Source organism: Salminus brasiliensis, chromosome 16, assembly GCF_030463535.1.
Source record: "Salminus brasiliensis chromosome 16, fSalBra1.hap2, whole genome shotgun sequence".
Lineage (NCBI taxonomy): Eukaryota > Metazoa > Chordata > Actinopteri > Characiformes > Bryconidae > Salminus > Salminus brasiliensis.
The window spans coordinates 12259989-12278948 of record NC_132893.1 but is presented as its reverse complement, the minus strand read 5'-3'; positions in this window follow the sequence as shown (position 1 = coordinate 12278948).

Below are 18960 nucleotides of genomic sequence, written 5' to 3'. Positions count from 1 at the left end.
TCTGCATCCAGCTTCAAAGTGAGCCAGTCGTGTGGTCCTGCGAGCCTGTATGACAAAAAAAGATAGAGAATACATGTATAGAAACTGAATGATCACTTACCTGTTACACAGCTGTATGCGAACAGTCAGCCTAATACAGTTGCAGATGAATGGAAACCCATCTAGCCAGCCACAGTTGTAAACAGTGAATCAGATGTATAGAACCTTGTTAGTCCACCTTCAGAGAAGGAGTCGATCATGGTGTCCTGCGAACCTGTATGACAAGAAAGAGAGTCAATACATGTATAGAGACTGAATGATCACTTACCTGTTATACAGACGCATACGAACCGTCAGCCTTCTCCAGTTGCAGATCATCAGAACTTCAGCCAGCTTCAACGTGAACCAGTAAAAGGGGTCCGGCGAGCCTGTATGGCAAAAAAAGATAGAGAATACATGTATAGAAACTGAATGATCACTTACCTTTTACACAGATGCATATGAACAGTCATCCACATACAGTTGCAGATGGACAGAAGGTGAGCCAGCCATCGTTGTAAACTGAGATGCAGATGTAAAGAACCTTGTTAGTCCACATTTAGAAAGGGATTCGGTCATGGTGTCCTGCGAACCTGTATGACAAAAAAAGATAGAGAATACATATATAGAAACTGAATGATCACTGTATGCGAACAGTCAACCTCCTACAGTTGCAGATCATCAGAACTTCAGCCAGCCACAGTTCCAGATGGTACAATTGCAGTCGTCAAATCCCTTGTTGTCTGCATCCAGCTTCAAATTGAGCCAGTCATGTGGTCCTGCGAGCCTGTATGACAAAAAAAGATAGAGAATACATGTATAGAAACTGAATGATCACTTACCTGTTACACAGCTGTATGCGAACAGTCAGCCTCATACAGTTGCAGATGGACGGAAACCCAACTAGCCAGCCATAGTTGTAAACAGTGAATCAGATGTATAGAACCTTGTTAGTCCACCTTCAGAGAGGGAGTCGATCATGGTGTCCTGCGAACCTGTATGACAAGAAAGAGAGTCAATACATGTATAGAAACTGAAAGATCACTTACCTGTTATAAAGATGCATACAAACAGTCAGCCTCATATATTTGCAGATCATCAGAACTTCAGCCAGCCAAAGTTCCAGATGGAGATGCAGACAACCACATTCATTTGCAGTCGTCAAATCCCTTGTTGTCTGCATCCAGCTTCAAAGTGAACCAGTCAAGGGGTCCTGCGAACCTGTATGACAAGAAAGAGAGTCAATACATGTATAGAAACTGAATGATCACTTACCTGTTATACAGCTGCATACGAGTAGTCACCCTCATACAGTTGCAGATCGACAGAAAGTCAGCCAGACAGCCATAGTTGTAAACGGTGATGCAGATACATGGAACCTTGTTAGTCCACCTTCAGAAAGGAATTCGGTCATGGGGTCCTGCAAACCTGTATGACAAGAAAGAGTCAATACATGTATAGAAACTGAATGATCACTTACCTGTTATACAGCTGCATACGAATAGTCACCCTCATACAGTTGCAGATCGACAGAAAGTCAGACAGCCAGCCATAGTTGTAAACTGAGATGCAGATGCAAAGAACCTTGTTAATCCACCTTCAGAAAGGGATTCGATCAGGGTGTCCTGCGAACCTGTATGACAAAAAAGAGAGTCAATACATGTATAGAAACTGAATGACCACTTACCTGTTACAGAGCTGTATGCGAACAGTCAGCCTAATACAGTCGCAGATGGAAGGAAACCCAACTAGCCAGCCATAGTTGTAAACAGTGAACCAGATTTATAGAACCTTGTTAGTCCCCCTTCAGAGAGGGAGTCGATCATGGTGTCCTGCGAACCTGTATGTCAAGAAAGAGACTCAATACATGTATACAAAATTGAATGATCACTTACTTGTTACAAAGCTGCATACGAACAGTCAGCCTCATACAGTTGCACATCATCAGAACTTCAGCCAGCTTCAAAGTGAACCAGTCAAAGGGGTCCGTCGAACCTGTATGACAAGAAAAAAAGTCAATACAGGTATAGAAACTGAACGATCACTTACCTGTTACACAGCTGCATATGAACAGTCACCCTCATACTGTTGCAGATCGACAAAAAGTCAGCCAGCCAGCCATAGTTGTAAACAGTGATGCAGATGCATAGAACCTTGTTAGACCAGCTTCAGAGAGGGAGTCGATTATGTGGTTCTGCAAACCTGTATGACAAGAAAGAGAGTCAATACATGTATAGAGACTAAAGGATCACTTACCTGTTACAAAGATGCATATGAACAGTCAGCCTCATATATTTGCAGATCATCAGAACTTCAACCAGCTTCAAAGTGAACCAGTCAAGGGGTCCGGCGAACCTGTATGACAAGAAAAGTCAATATATGTATAGAAACTAAATGATCATTTACATTTTACATAGATGCATACGAACAGTCAGCCTCCTACAGTTGCAGATCATCAGAATTTCAACCAGCTTCAAAGTGAACCAGTCAAGGGGTCCTGCAAACCTGTATGACAAGAAAAAAAGTCAATACATGTATAGAAACTGAATGATCACTTACCTGTTACACAGATGCATACGAACGGTCATCCTCATACAGTTGCAGGTCCACCTTCAGAAAGGGATTTGGTCATGGTGTCCTGCAAACCTGTATGACAAAAAAGAAAGTCAATACATGTATAGAAACTGAATGATCACTTACCTGTTACACAGCTGCATACGAAAAGGCAGCCTCATACAGTTGCAGATCATAAGAAAATCAGCCAGCCAAAGTTCCAGATTGAAGCTGGATGCAGACAACAAAATACATTTGCAGAAGGCAAGTCCCTTGTTGTCTGCATCCAGCTTCAAAGTGAACCAGTCAAAAGGTCCTGCGAACCTGTATGAAAAGAAAAAAAGTCAATACATGTATAGAAACTGAATGATCACTTACCTGTTACACAGCTGCATACGAACAGTCAGACTCCTAGAGTTGCAGATCATCAGAACTTCAGCCAGCTTCAAAGTGAACCAGTCAAAGGGGTCCGTCGAACCTGTATGACAAAAAAAAAGTCAATACAGGTATAGAAACTGAACGATCACTTACCTGTTACACAGCTGCATATGAACAGTCACCCTCATACTGTTGCAGATCGACAAAAAGTCAGCCAGCCAGCCATAGTTGTAAACGGTGATGCAGATGCATAGAACCTTGTTAGACCAGCTTCAGAGAGGGAGTCGATTATGTGGTTCTGCAAACCTGTATGACAAGAAAGAGAGTCAATACATGTATAGAGACTAAATGATCACTTACCTGTTACAAAGATGCATATGAACAGTAAGCCTCATATATTTGCAGATCATCAGAACTTCAACCAGCTTCAAAGTGAACCAGTCAAGGGGTCCTGCGAACCTGTATGACAAGAAAGAGAGTCAATACATGTATAAAGACTGAATGATCACTTACCTGTTACAAAGACGCATACGAACCGTCAGCCTTCTCCAGTTTCAGATCATCAGAACTTCAGCCAGCTTCAAAGTGAACCAGTCAAAGGGGTCCGGCGAACCTGTATGGCAAAAAAAGATAGAGAATACATGTATAGAAACTAAATGATCACTTACCTGTTACACAGATGCATACGAAAATTCAGCCTCCTACAGTTGCAGATCATCAGAACTTCAACCAGCTACAAAGTGAACCAGTCAAGGGGTCCTGCAAACCTGTATGAAGAGAAAAAAAGTCAATACATGTATAGAAACTGAACGATCACTTACCTGTTACACAGATGCATACGAACAGTCAGCCTCCTACAGTTGCAGATCATCAGAACTTCAACCAGCTTCAAAGTGAACCAGTCAAGGGGTCCGGTGAACCTGTATGACAAGAAAAGTCAATACATGTATAGAAACTAAATGATCACTTACCTGTTACAAAGATGCATATGAACAGTCAGCCTCCTTCAGTTGCAGATCATCAGAACTTCAACCAGCTTCGATGTGAACCAGTTAAGGGGTCCGGTGAACCTGTATGACAAGAAAAGTCAATACATGTATAGAAACTGAATGATCACTTACCTGTTACACAGCTGCATACGAACAGTCAGCCTAATACAGATGCAGATGGACGGAAACCCAACTAGCCAGCCATAGTTGTAAACAGTGAATCAGATGTATAGAACCTTGTTAGTCCACCTTCAGAGAGGGAGTCGATCATGGTGTCCTGCAAACCTGTATGACAAGAAAGAGAGTCAATACATGTATAGAAACTGAATGATCACTTACCTGTTACACAGCTGCATACAAACAGTCAGCCTCATACAGTTGCAGATCATCAGAATATCAGCCAGCCAAAGTTCCAGATGGAGATGCAGACAACCATATACATTTGCTGAAGGCAAATTGATACATATGTTTCCTTTTGTTCCAAAGATTGTTATAACTCAATTTCTCATCTATGATTACAAACACAGACATAGTCTCGATACTGCAGGGTTTGAAATATGAGCAAATGATACTAATATTATGTTAATACAAGTAGAGAAATGGCAGAACAAATTATTTGAATCGAGTAAATCAATACTTACCTGACTTACCTGTGTGACTGGGTAGGGACAATAATTCCTAGAGTAGCACCTTCTCAATGTTACCGGAAAGCAAGACAGATCCCAGGCAGCGCAGGTGAAGCCTTTCTAGGTGGTAGAGGACCGGACGTCAAACCTGCAGTCAGCAGTGGAGCGCAAAAAGTCTGCTGAATGGCTTGTTCCTTCGATTCTGGCGTCTGTCTTCTTCCTAACAGTGTCTCTCCACGGCCATCATGTTTCCTGAGAATAAACACAGAGGTTAGTAAAGCAAAGCAATGTAAAGGAACACACATAGTCGATAGCACAAGGATTGACACTGGCTAAAAAAACAAGCCAAAGCTAATAAAATAATAATAAAAAATGACTAGGATTAACAAGCAACATGAGAGTTAGCAAACAGCAGAGGAGAAGACCCATCAGCCTAGATCGACAGACAGAGCGTTGTGGTTTGACAGGAAAGCAACCCACAGAAACTTACTAAACTCAGTTAACATGTCTGCGCCGAATCTCACCCCCCATACCCAATCTCACCACTTTCACTGGTGGTACTATTTCCACATATTTCTAAGACTAGGAGAAGCTGCATTTCAAAGAACAAAGATCATACAAGAGAACACATATAACAGTATGACACATGTGAATTTCATGACAAACAGCTTTCAGGGTCTCCTCAGAAAACGCTAGCAAATTAAATTTCACTTAAGTTTTTTCACTTAAGAGCTCAGTCAAGTTAGTTTGATATTGGATCAGCAGATATTCACTTCTTTTCTTCTCTCACTCACAAGGTCTTAAAATCTCAGATTTTTTTGAAACGATGGAGAACAGAAACTACAATCATTATATTTCCTCAACATTTCCAGTCTTATAATCAAAATAGCCAGAATTCCTGCAGCAGGTGCTGTAGATGGTAAAAGCCTGTCTATAAAGTGCGGAAACCTAAAACTCTCACAGAGAGAAGTGATGGTTATTTACATTAAAAATATGTTAAACAAATATATTATACCAATAGGCCTTAGCGTGACACAACTTACACTTAAACTCACACTCGCACTTAAACTGGTGTAAAGCCCTTGCGAAAAAGGGAGGGGCTTAGTTAGGGGTGAAATACAGGTGAACAGCTTGGAGAGCGTCCAAAGTTCTCAGTTCTGTGGGAGTCAGCACAATCAGCTCTGCAGGTGTCAGCACTTTTTTTAACTGCATCATGATGAGTATGGAAAATGTGGAGTCCATAAAAACAATTCAAAACATAGGAGTTATAGTGTGTATATAATATATATATATATATATATATATTTTTTTTTTTTTTTTTTTTTTTTTTTTTTCTTCAATATACTGCCACATAGGAGACGGAGCAGGAATTACCAAAAAAAAAAAAAAAAAAACATGCCATTTGTCTCAACACTAGAGTCATATGGGTGCCAGCTGTGGCTTCAAGTAGGCCTAAGTTGTAGGATTTGTTTTATGCCACAACAGGCCCGATGAGACCTAAAGAACCAGCACAACAGGCCCAATAAGACCATAAGCATATGACAACATGCCCAAATGAGAACTTAGGAACATGACAAAAAGGCCCAATGAAACCTAAAGAACCAGCACAACAGGCCCAATGAGTCCATAAGCACATGACAACAGGCCCAATGAGACCATAAGCACATGACAACAGGCCCAAATGAGAACTTAGGAACATGAAAAAAGGCCCAATGAAACCTAAAGAACCAGCACAACAGGCCCAATGAGTCCATAAGCACATGACAACAGGCCCAATGAGACCATAAGCACATGACAACAGGCCCAAATGAGAACTTAGGAACATGAAAATAGGCCCAATGAGACCTAAAAAAACAGCACAACAGGCCCGATGACACTAGTGATGCATATTTTTTTTTTCTTCAATATACTGCCACATAGGAGACGGAGCAGGAATTACCAAGAAAAGAAAAAAAACATGCCATTTGTCTCAACACTAGAGTCATATGGGTGCCAGCTGTGGCTTCAAGTAGGCCTAAGTTGTAGGATTTGTTTTATGCCACAACAGGCCCGATGAGACCTAAAGAACCAGCACAACAGGCCCAATAAGACCATAAGCATATGACAACAGGCCTAAATGAGAATTTAGAAACATGAAAACAGGCCCAATGAAACCTAAAGAACCAGTACATCAGGCCCAATGAGACCATAAGCATATGACAACATGCCCAAATGAGAACTTAGGAACATGAAAAAAGGCCCAATGAAACCTAAAGAACCAGCACAACAGGCCCAATGAGTCCATAAGCACATGACAACAGGCCCAAATGAGAACTTAGGAACATGAAAATAGGCCCAATGAGACCTAAAAAAACAGCACAACAGGCCCGATGACACTAGTGATGCATATTTTTTTTTCTTCAATATACTGCCACATAGGAGACGGAGCAGGAATTACCAAGAAAAGAAAAAAAACATGCCATTTGTCTCAACACTAGAGTCATATGGGTGCCAGCTGTGGCTTCAAGTAGGCCTAAGTTGTAGGATTTGTTTTATGCCACAACAGGCCCGATGAGACCTAAAGAACCAGCACAACAGGCCCAATAAGACCATAAGCATATGACAACAGGCCCAAATGAGAATTTAGAAACATGAAAACAGGCCCAATGAAACCTAAAGAACCAGCACAACAGGCCCAATAAGACCATAAGCACATGACAACAGGCCCAAATGAGAATTTAGAAACATGAAAACAGGCCCAATAAGACCTAAAGAAACAGCACAACAGGTCCGATGAGACTAGTGATGCACCCATACGATAATACAATTGGATATCGGTCCTGATATTAGCAATGTATATATATATAGGAAGTACAAATAGAGAAACAAACAAAGATCAAGAAAAAAGAGAAGCTTTCTGCAAAAGCACAACAGCACACAACCTCATGCATAAAACATACACAAACCTTGACAAAATATACAAAGAATTGAAGGATTGCAAACTTACCATGAGTATTAAAACCTAAAGTTCCTTCATTCAGTCTTCATTACAGTGAGGTCTGAAGTGAGCCTCAACTAAATCTCTTTGATACTGCTCGGTTCCCTTCTTTTGGCTTGTAACCTGGCCTATTTTCAATATACTGCCACATAGTGGACGGAGTAGGAATTACCAAGAAAAAAACATGCCATTTGTCTCAACACTGGAGTCATATGGGTGCCAGCTATGGCTTCAAGTAGGCCTAAGTTGTAGGATTTGTTTTATGCCACAACAGGCCCAATGAGACCTAAAGAACCAGCACAACAGGCCCAATAAGACCATAAGCACATGACAACAGGCCCAAATGAGAATTTAGCAACATGAAAACAGGCCCAATGAAACCTAAAGAACCAGTACATCAGGCCCAATGAGACCATAAGCATATGACAACATGCCCAAATGAGAACTTAGGAACATGAAAAAAGGCCCAATGAAACCTAAAGAACCAGCACAACAGGCCCAATGAGTCCATAAGCACATGACAACAGGCCCAATTAGACCATAAGCACATGACAACAGGCCCAAATGAGAACTTAGGAACATGAAAATAGGCCCAATGAGACCTAAAAAAACAGCACAACAGGCCCGATGACACTAGTGATGCATATTTTTTTTTTCTTCAATATACTGCCACATAGGAGACGGAGCAGGAATTACCAAGAAAAGAAAAAAAACATGCCATTTGTCTCAACACTAGAGTCATATGGGTGCCAGCTGTGGCTTCAAGTAGGCCTAAGTTGTAGGATTTGTTTTATGCCACAACAGGCCCGATGAGACCTAAAGAACCAGCACAACAGGCCCAATAAGACCATAAGCACATGACAACAGGCCCAAATGAGAATTTAGCAACATGAAAACAGGCCCAATGAAACCTAAAGAACCAGTACATCAGGCCCAATGAGACCATAAGCATATGACAACATGCCCAAATGAGAACTTAGGAACATGAAAAAAGGCCCAATGAAACCTAAAGAACCAGCACAACAGGCCCAATGAGTCCATAAGCACATGACAACAGGCCCAATGAGACCATAAGCACATGACAACAGGCCCAAATGAGAACTTAGGAACATGAAAATAGGCCCAATGAGACCTAAAAAAACAGCACAACAGGCCCGATGACACTAGTGATGCATATTTTTTTTTTCTTCAATATACTGCCAAATAGGAGACGGAGCAGGAATTACCAAGAAAAGAAAAAAAACATGCCATTTGTCTCAACACTAGAGTCATATGGGTGCCAGCTGTGGCTTCAAGTAGGCCTAAGTTGTAGGATTTGTTTTATGCCACAACAGGCCCGATGAGACCTAAAGAACCAGCACAACAGGCCCAATAAGACCATAAGCATATGACAACAGGCCCAAATGAGAATTTAGAAACATGAAAACAGGCCCAATGAAACCTAAAGAACCAGCACAACAGGCCCAATAAGACCATAAGCACATGACAACAGGCCCAAATGAGAATTTAGAAACATGAAAACAGGCCCAATAAGACCTAAAGAAACAGCACAACAGGTCCGATGAGACTAGTGATGCACCCATACGATAATACAATTGGATATCGGTCCTGATATTAGCAATGTATATATATATAGGAAGTACAAATAGAGAAACAAACAAAGATCAAGAAAAAAGAGAAGCTTTCTGCAAAAGCACAACAGCACACAACCTCATGCATAAAACATACACAAACCTTGACAAAATATACAAAGAATTGAAGGATTGCAAACTTACCATGAGTATTAAAACCTAAAGTTCCTTCATTCAGTCTTCATTACAGTGAGGTCTGAAGTGAGCCTCAACTAAATCTCATTGATACTGCTCGGTTCCCTTCTTTTGGCTTGTAACCTGGCCTATTTTCAATATACTGCCACATAGTGGACGGAGTAGGAATTACCAAGAAAAAAAACATGCCATTTGTCTCAACACTGGAGTCATATGGGTGCCAGCTATGGCTTCAAGTAGGCCTAAGTTGTAGGATTTGTTTTATGCCACAACAGGCCCAACGAGACCTAAAGAACCAGCACAACAGGCCCAATAAGACCATAAGCACATGACAACATGCCCAAATGAGAATTTAGCAACATGAAAACAGGCCCAATGAAACCTAAAGAACCAGTACATCAGGCCCAATGAGACCATAAGCATATGACAACATGCCCAAATGAGAACTTAGGAACATGAAAAAAGGCCCAATGAAACCTAAAGAACCAGCACAACAGGCCCAATGAGTCCATAAGCACATGACAACAGGCCCAATGAGACCATAAGCACATGACAACAGGCCCAAATGAGAACTTAGGAACATGAAAATAGGCCCAATGAGACCTAAAAAAACAGCACAACAGGCCCGATGACACTAGTGATGCATATTTTTTTTTTTCTTCAATATACTGCCACATAGGAGACGGAGCAGGAATTACCAAGAAAAGAAAAAAAACATGCCATTTGTCTCAACACTAGAGTCATATGGGTGCCAGCTGTGGCTTCAAGTAGGCCTAAGTTGTAGGATTTGTTTTATGCCACAACAGGCCCGATGAGACCTAAAGAACCAGCACAACAGGCCCAATAAGACCATAAGCACATGACAACAGGCCCAAATGAGAATTTAGCAACATGAAAACAGGCCCAATGAAACCTAAAGAACCAGTACATCAGGCCCAATGAGACCATAAGCATATGACAACATGCCCAAATGAGAACTTAGGAACATGAAAAAGGCCCAATGAAACCTAAAGAACCAGCACAACAGGCCCCATGAGACTAGTGAGAAACACAAACCTTGACAAAATATACAAAGAATTGAAGGATTGCAAACTTACCATGAGTATTAAAACCTAAAGTTCCTTCATTCAGTCTTCATTACAGTGAGGTCTGAAGTGAGCCTCAACTAAATCTCTTTGATACTGCTCGGTTCCCTTCTTTTGGCTTGTAACCTGGCCTATTTTCAATATACTGCCACATAGTGGACGGAGTAGGAATTACCAAGAAAAAAACATGCCATTTGTCTCAACACTGGAGTCATATGGGTGCCAGCTATGGCTTCAAGTAGGCCTAAGTTGTAGGATTTGTTTTATGCCACAACAGGCCCAATGAGACCTAAAGAACCAGCACAACAGGCCCAATAAGACCATAAGCACATGACAACAGGCCCAAATGAGAATTTAGCAACATGAAAAAAGGCCCAATGAAACCTAAAGAACCAGCACAACAGGCCCAATGAGTCCATAAGCACATGACAACAGGCCCAATTAGACCATAAGCACATGACAACAGGCCCAAATGAGAACTTAGGAACATGAAAATAGGCCCAATGAGACCTAAAAAAACAGCACAACAGGCCCGATGACACTAGTGATGCATATTTTTTTTTTCTTCAATATACTGCCACATAGGAGACGGAGCAGGAATTACCAAGAAAAGAAAAAAAACATGCCATTTGTCTCAACACTAGAGTCATATGGGTGCCAGCTGTGGCTTCAAGTAGGCCTAAGTTGTAGGATTTGTTTTATGCCACAACAGGCCCGATGAGACCTAAAGAACCAGCACAACAGGCCCAATAAGACCATAAGCACATGACAACAGGCCCAAATGAGAATTTAGCAACATGAAAACAGGCCCAATGAAACCTAAAGAACCAGTACATTAGGCCCAATGAGACCATAAGCATATGACAGCATGCCCAAATGAGAACTTAGGAACATGAAAAAAGGCCCAATGAAACCTAAAGAACCAGCACAACAGGCCCAATGAGTCCATAAGCACATGACAACAGGCCCAATGAGACCATAAGCACATGACAACAGGCCCAAATGAGAACTTAGGAACATGAAAATAGGCCCAATGAGACCTACAAAAACAGCACAACAGGCCCGATGACACTAGTGATGCACCTATCAGATAAAAGGATTGGATATTGGTCCCGATATTAGCAATGCTTGCTTCCCTTTGGTCTCACTGGACTTCACATTTCAAAATAAAACTCCTGAGCCAACACTGCTAAATACATGAATAACAAATCAATACACATAACTAATCATCAAAATTTGTGATTATTTTGTTAATAGTCATATCTCTTATAAAGACATGTTAGAATAGCCTAGTATCTTTTGAAAATAACTAAATCTGGCATGTGTGACTGTCTCCTATTAATCCTTCATCATTATAAGGAAAATTCTATATATATACAGTGGGGAAAAAAGTATTTAGTCATTTACCAATTGTGCAAGTTCTCCCACTTAATAAAATGAGAGAGGCCTGTAATTTACATCATAGGTAGTCATTACCTGTAGGCACTCATTAACTGTATTAATGGCACCTGTTTGAACTCGTTAACAGTATAAAAGACACCTGCCCACAACCTCAAACAGTCACACTCCAAACTCCACTATGGTGAAGACCAAAGAGCTGTCGAAGGACACCAGAAACAAAATTGTAGACCTGCACCGGGCTGGGAAGACTAATTCTGCAATAGGCAAGCAGCTTGGTGTGAAGAAATCTACTGTGGGAGCAATAATCAGAAAATGAAAGACCTACAAGACCATTGCTAATCTCCCTCGATCAGGGGCTCCACGCAAGATCTCAGCCTGTGGGGTCAAAATGATCACAAGAACGGTGAGCAAAAATCCCAGAACCACACGGGGGGGGCCTAGTGAATGACCTGCAGAAAGCTGGGACCAACGTTACAAAGGCTACCGTCAGTAACACCCTATGCCGTCAGGGACTCAGATCTTGCAGTGCCAGACGTGTTCCCCTGCTTAAGCCAGTACATATCCGGGCGCATCTGAAGTTTGCTAGAGAGCATTTGGATGTTCCAGAAGAGTATTGGGAGAATGTCTTATGGTCAGATGAAATCAAAGTAGAACTGTTTGGTACAAACACAACTCGTTGTGTTTGGAGGAGAGTGAATGCTGAGTTGCATCCAAAGAACACCTTACCAACTGTGAAGCATGGGGGTGGCAACATCATGCTTTGGGTGCTGTTTCTCTGCAAAGGAACTAGGACGACTGGTCCGTGTACATGAAAGAATGAATGGGGCCATGTATTGTGAGATTTTGAGTGCAAACCTCCTTCCATCAGCAAGGGCATTGAGGATGAAACGTGGCTCGGTTTTTCAGCATGACCATGATCCCAAGCACCCTGCCAGGGCAACAAAGGAGTGGCTTCGTAAGAAGCATTTTAAGGTCCTGGAGTGGCCTAGCCAGTCTCCAGATCTCAACCCCATAGAAAACCTTTGGAGGGAGTTGAAAGTCCGGGTTGCCCGCTGACAGCCCCAAAACATCACTGCTCTAGAGGAGATCTGCATGGAGGAATGGGCCAACATACCAGCAACGGTGTGTGCCAACCTTGTGAAGACTTACAGAAAACGTTTGACCTCTGTCATTGCCAACAAAGGATATATAACAAAGTATTGAGATGAACTTTTGTTATTGACCAAATACTTATTTTCCACCATTATTTGCAAATACATTCTTTAAAAATCAGACAATGTGATTTTCTGAATTTTTTTTTCTCATTTTGTCTCTCATAGTTGAGGTCTACCTAAGATATCAATTACAGGCCTCTCTCATCTTTTTAAGTGGGAGAACTTACACTGTGGGGGGCAAAAAAGTATTTAGTCAGTCACCAATTGTGCATGTATGTGTGTGTATATATATATATATATATATATATATATATATATATACACACAGACGCGTCTGCATCTTTGTAAACAACAGGTAGTGTCCAGACACAGACTATTGAAAAACACTGCTCTGACATAGAACTGCTAAACTGCTTATGGTGAAGTGCAGAACCTTTTATCTGCCAAGAAAGTTCAATGCTGTGTTTATCCTTGCTGTTTCCATTCAGTCACGTGCGAACTCAGCGACGGTGCTGGGGCTGCTGCATAATGCAATCAGCAAACAAGATGCCGCACATTCGGACGCTGTGTTCATTGTCGCCGGCAGTTTTAACCACAGCAACCTGAGGACTGTCATCCCCGTATACCATTATCACGTGACCTAGTGTGGAATGAAGAAACTGATCTGGTAAGCACCAGGACTGCTTTGACAAAGCAAACTGGGATGTCTTCAGAACTGCTACTGTACTGTTGACTTAGAAGAATATGCCTCTGGAGTAACCAGCTACATCAGCACCTACATAGAAACCACTGTTCCCACAAAGCACTGCATCTTCAGTTTCGAGATGGTGCCCACCGTGGCAGACTTACTAGTTTAAAAAAGTTCATTGTTCAAACACTTATTTTTATATATCTGTTTAGTCATTTACTGCGTCGTAAGCCTCCTACCCACTTCCACAGCCAGAACTAGAAAAAAATGATTTCCTCAGCAAATTGTACAAACTGGACAAAAATACTAAAAGAAATACTCCCAATTATAATCAGACCTCTTTTAACAATGGTAATTGCATCCCTTAGCTTGGGGCATGTACACAAAACCCTTATATTAGCAGTCATAAAACCTTTAATCAAGAAACTAAATCTTGATCCTAGTGTATTTCTAATTACAGACCCATCATATGGATATACTTTTATATCCAAGATATTAGAAAAAGCTGTGACCCAACAATTCTTATACATGAGTAAAAATGACATGTATGTGAAATTTCAATCTGGATTCAGATCCCATCATAGCACTGAGACAACCCTAGTCTCTAATCAAAGCTACATATCTTTATTAGCCCTGCTAAGCCTCAGTGCAGCATTTGATACTATTCTCTGAGAAAGATTAGAGAACATGGTTGGAATTACAGGAACAGCTCTAACGTGGTTCAAATCATATCTAACCAGGCGCTATCAGTTCATGAAGGTAAAAGATTTATCTTCAAATTACATAAAAGTAAGATATGGAGTTCTGCAAGGCTCTATTTTAGGACCACTATTACTTACATTATACAAGTTACCACTGCAATCAGTTATAAGCAGACATGGTGTTAATTTCTATTGTTATGCAGATGACACACAGCTCTATATATCAGCCAAAGCTGACGATAAATCTAGATTATTGAAAATTGAGGACTGTGTAAAGGATATTAAACTCTGAATGTCACATAACTTCCTTCTTCTTAACAGTAACAAAACCGAGGTTCTCCTTTTAGGTCCAGGGACCTCAATAAACTTCACCTAGTTCAAAACACTGCAGCCAGGGTCTTTACTAAAACTAGAAAATTTAACCATATTAGTCCAGCTCTATCAGCACTGCATTGGCTCCCAGTTAAATTTCGTATTGACTACAAATAAATCTTCTATTAACACACAAAACTCTACATGGCCTCGCTCCTGAGTACCTTATTACATATTCTGAACCATCAAGATTACTTAGATCTCAGGGTGCTGGCTTCTTAGTAGTTCCCTTCCACTCTGGAATAACCTTCCAGATAATGCTCAGGACTCAAACACAGTCTACATTTTTAAATCTAGGCTGAAAACTAATCTTTTGGTAAGTAACGTTTCCCCTTAGATTAAGGTTGTAGGTCCAGGGGTTCACAGACACAGGGAATTGTAGTATACTGAGATGCTCAGTATACCTGGCTCTACCCAGTCACACCAGCCAGGTAAGTGTACTAAATAATGAGCAGGTAAGTGATCTATACCATTTTAATAAGTCAGCCTGCCATTTTTCTGCTTGTATTTCAGCATGTACAATTTCCATGTCTTTTCCTCATAACAGTGCAAATAAACAATTCAATATTGAGACTGTGTCTGTCCCATGTGTAACTTATATTTAAAAAAGCCAGAAAAACTGTTTTAACAACCTCATTAGAATTAAAACAAGCCTGTCCATCCCTCAGAGCAACAGCAACTACCACATTAAATTAGGACTGTTAAATAACAGACTGCTAGCACCTAAATCAGTTATTGTAAATGACATTATTACTGACAATTGGCTTATTGCACCATGTCTCTGTGAGACATGGGTTAAACCGGATGAATATATACATTTAAATGAGTGAGAATAGCATTTAAATAATGCTTTAGGCTTCAATCAAAATGTTATAGGCCACACCCACTCATGTATCCATACTAGACTTGGTATTAACGATGGGTATTGAGGCAGAAAATATAGTTCGCTTTTCTCAACATGACTCAATATCTGATCATTATCTAATCATGTTTGAAATAGTTCTTAACCAGAATATCTATCACCCGCCTGCTGTATTAGCAAACATACAACAACAACTGCAACAGCGAATGTGTTTATTAATAACCCCCTTGTCTTAACCATCTCCTCCCTATTACATTCTAAAGACCTGGAGCATGTGACTGAAAATGTACACTCTGTCTTCTGCTCTAATCTTGACAGTGTTGCGCCAATTAGGATAAAACAAATTAGGCAAAAAAGATCTGTGGTATAATGATCACACACGCATGTTAAAACAAACCGCTCGTAGCTATGAACGTAAATATCGACACACAAAACTAGAGTGCTTCCGACTCATAGCATCATCATCATCATCATCATCAGCCTAGTCTTGCAGACTACAAAAAAGTCCAAATTAAAAACAAATCTCAGTATTTTTCCGCTCTCATTGAGAAAAACGAAGACAACCCAAGATTCATTTTTTTAATACTGTGACTAAACTTACCAACAAAACAAACTAGCTCAATGAACCCTGCTGAAAATAGTAGCAACGACTTCATGAAATCTTTGATGATAAAATAAAGAATATTAGACTAAAAATCCAATGTCATTCCCAAACCACAGTGGTAGACAATGATGAATGCTGCACCAGCTCCACAACATACCTACAGTACTTTGGCTCATTTATAGAAGAAGACTTGCTCAATATAATGAATTAATCTAAATCAACATCATGTATATTAGATCCGGTACCAACACTGTTGTTTAAACAGGCATTGCCAACGGTTGGTAAACCATTCATTGACATAGTTAATGCATCTCTTGGTATGGGCTTTGTACCTAAATCTCTGGCAATTGGCAATTATAAAGCCCATTATTAAAAAGCCTAATCTGGACCCCCATGACCTTGCCAGTTAGACCAATTTCTAATCTACCATTCGTCACGAAAAGTTTAGAAAAAGTAGTGTTTAAGCAGCTGTGCACCTATCTGCATAACAACTGCATTCATGAAAAACACAGTTTTTTAGTCTGGATTTAGACAAAACCATAGCACTGAAACAGCGTTACAAAGAGCAACTAATGATTTACTTTCCACCCTTGATAGGGGCAGAACTGCCATCATGTGCTGCTAGATCTTAGTGCTGTCTTTGACACCATAGATTATAAAATTCTTAATAGGTTAGAAAATCTCAAAGGATCTTCCCTCACCTGGTTTAGATCATATCTGAATGATCAACATCAGTATATTTATGTAAATAACGAATGCTCCTATCACACTAGATTAAATATAGTGTTCCACAAGGATCAGTACTGGGCCCATTACCCGTTATATTTTACTGCTGTGTAAAATAATCTGTAAACACGGTATTAACTTTCACTGTTATGCCGATGATATTCAAATTTACATATCAGCTAAACCTAACGAGGACCTGTGTCTCAGCAAAATAACAGACTGTAATAAAGGAATTCAAAACGGGATGACTCAATTTTCTTTTACTCAATTCTGATAAAACAGAGGTCCTTCTACTTGGTCCTAATATAGATAAAAAATATAAATGATAATACTGTGGTAAACATAGATGCTCACTTAGTTATACCTGGTAAAACAGTGAGAAACTTAGAGGTTGTTTTTATTGTCTCTATTCTCTCATTTGATGCACATATATGCAGCATAGTTAAAACGGCTTTCTTTTCTAAACTCTGCAGCATACTATCCCAGGGGGGTGCTTCATAAGCTCCAGCTTGTTCAGAATGCTGCTGCCAGGGTACTAACCAGAGCTAGGAAATTTGATCATATTAGTCCAATTCTTTCATTCTTTCACTGGTTACCTGTTAAATTTCGTATAGATTCTAAAATACTACTTCTAACATATTACTCTCTCAGTGGCCCCACATTATCTGGAGGAACTTCATACACCTTTTAACCCTCCACGTACACTCCGCTCGCAAGATGCTGGCCTATTATCAGTCCCACATATTAGAAAACCAATGCAGGAGGAAGTGCGTTCTTTTATAAAGCCCCCAACTTTGGAACAACCTCCCTGTTAATATCCGGGAATCAGACACACTCTCAGTCTTTAAATCTAGATTTAAAACTTTTCTCTTTACACTCCAGTTCTGTGTTCAGAGCAGGACAGAACAGTGGTGAAATGTAATCAGAGCAGGACAGATTACAGGCTTTTTATTACTATTATTGTGGTTGTCTCTTCTTTCTGCTACAGGTCTCTCACTAAATGTAAACCTTGTTTTAATCTTCATCTTTTTATCTTTCTCCCCTCATGTCTTGAGCTGCCCATGTTTGGTTTAGTTCTTGCGTCTTGGTATCAGGCCTGTCCCACTACTCAGCAAACTTCCAACACAACCATCCTAACCTCTCTCTCTCTCTCTCTCTCTCTCTCTTTTACATGTACTGAGATGCCCTGTTCCTCCTGCTGTGCCCTGATGTTCGCTCAGCCTGGCTCTCCACTGCCCTGCTGTGTTACGGTTCTACTCTGAAGTTCTGCAATAAACCACTCCTACCACACTCCATTTCTATACATACACACCCTTAATCAGTATGGACTTTAACATTAACACTGAGTATATGTCCAGCACCTACTCACACACATACTTCATAACCTGCTCCTACATTAGCTATAGCTCTTCATTATCTCTCTGTCCAGCACCTACTCACACTCATACTTCAGAACCTGCTCCTAAATTAGCTATAGCTCTTCATTATCTCTCTGTCCAGCACCTACTCACACTCATACTTCATAACCTGCTCCTACATTAGCTATAGCTCTTCATTATCTCTCTGTCCAGCACCTACTCAGACTCATACTTCATAACCTGCTCCTACATTAGCTATAGCACTTCATTATCTCTCTGTCCAGCATCTACTCACACTCATACATCTTAACCGGCTCCTACATTAGCTATAGCTCTTCATTATCTCTCTGTCCAGCACCTAGTCACACTCATACTTCTTAACCTGCTCATACATTAGCTATAGCTCTTCATTATCTCTCTATCCAGCACCTACTCACACACATACTTCATAACCTGCTCCTACATTAGCTATAGCTCTTCATTATCTCTCTGTCCAGCACCTACTCACACTCATACTTCATAACCTGTTCCTACATTAGCTATAGCTCTTCATCATCTCTCTGTCCAGCACCTACTTACACTCATACTTCATAACCTGCTCCTACATTAGCTATAGCTCTTCATTATCTCTCTGTCCAGCACCTCCTCACACTCATACATCTTAACCTGTTCCTACATTAGCTATAGCTCTTCATTATCTCT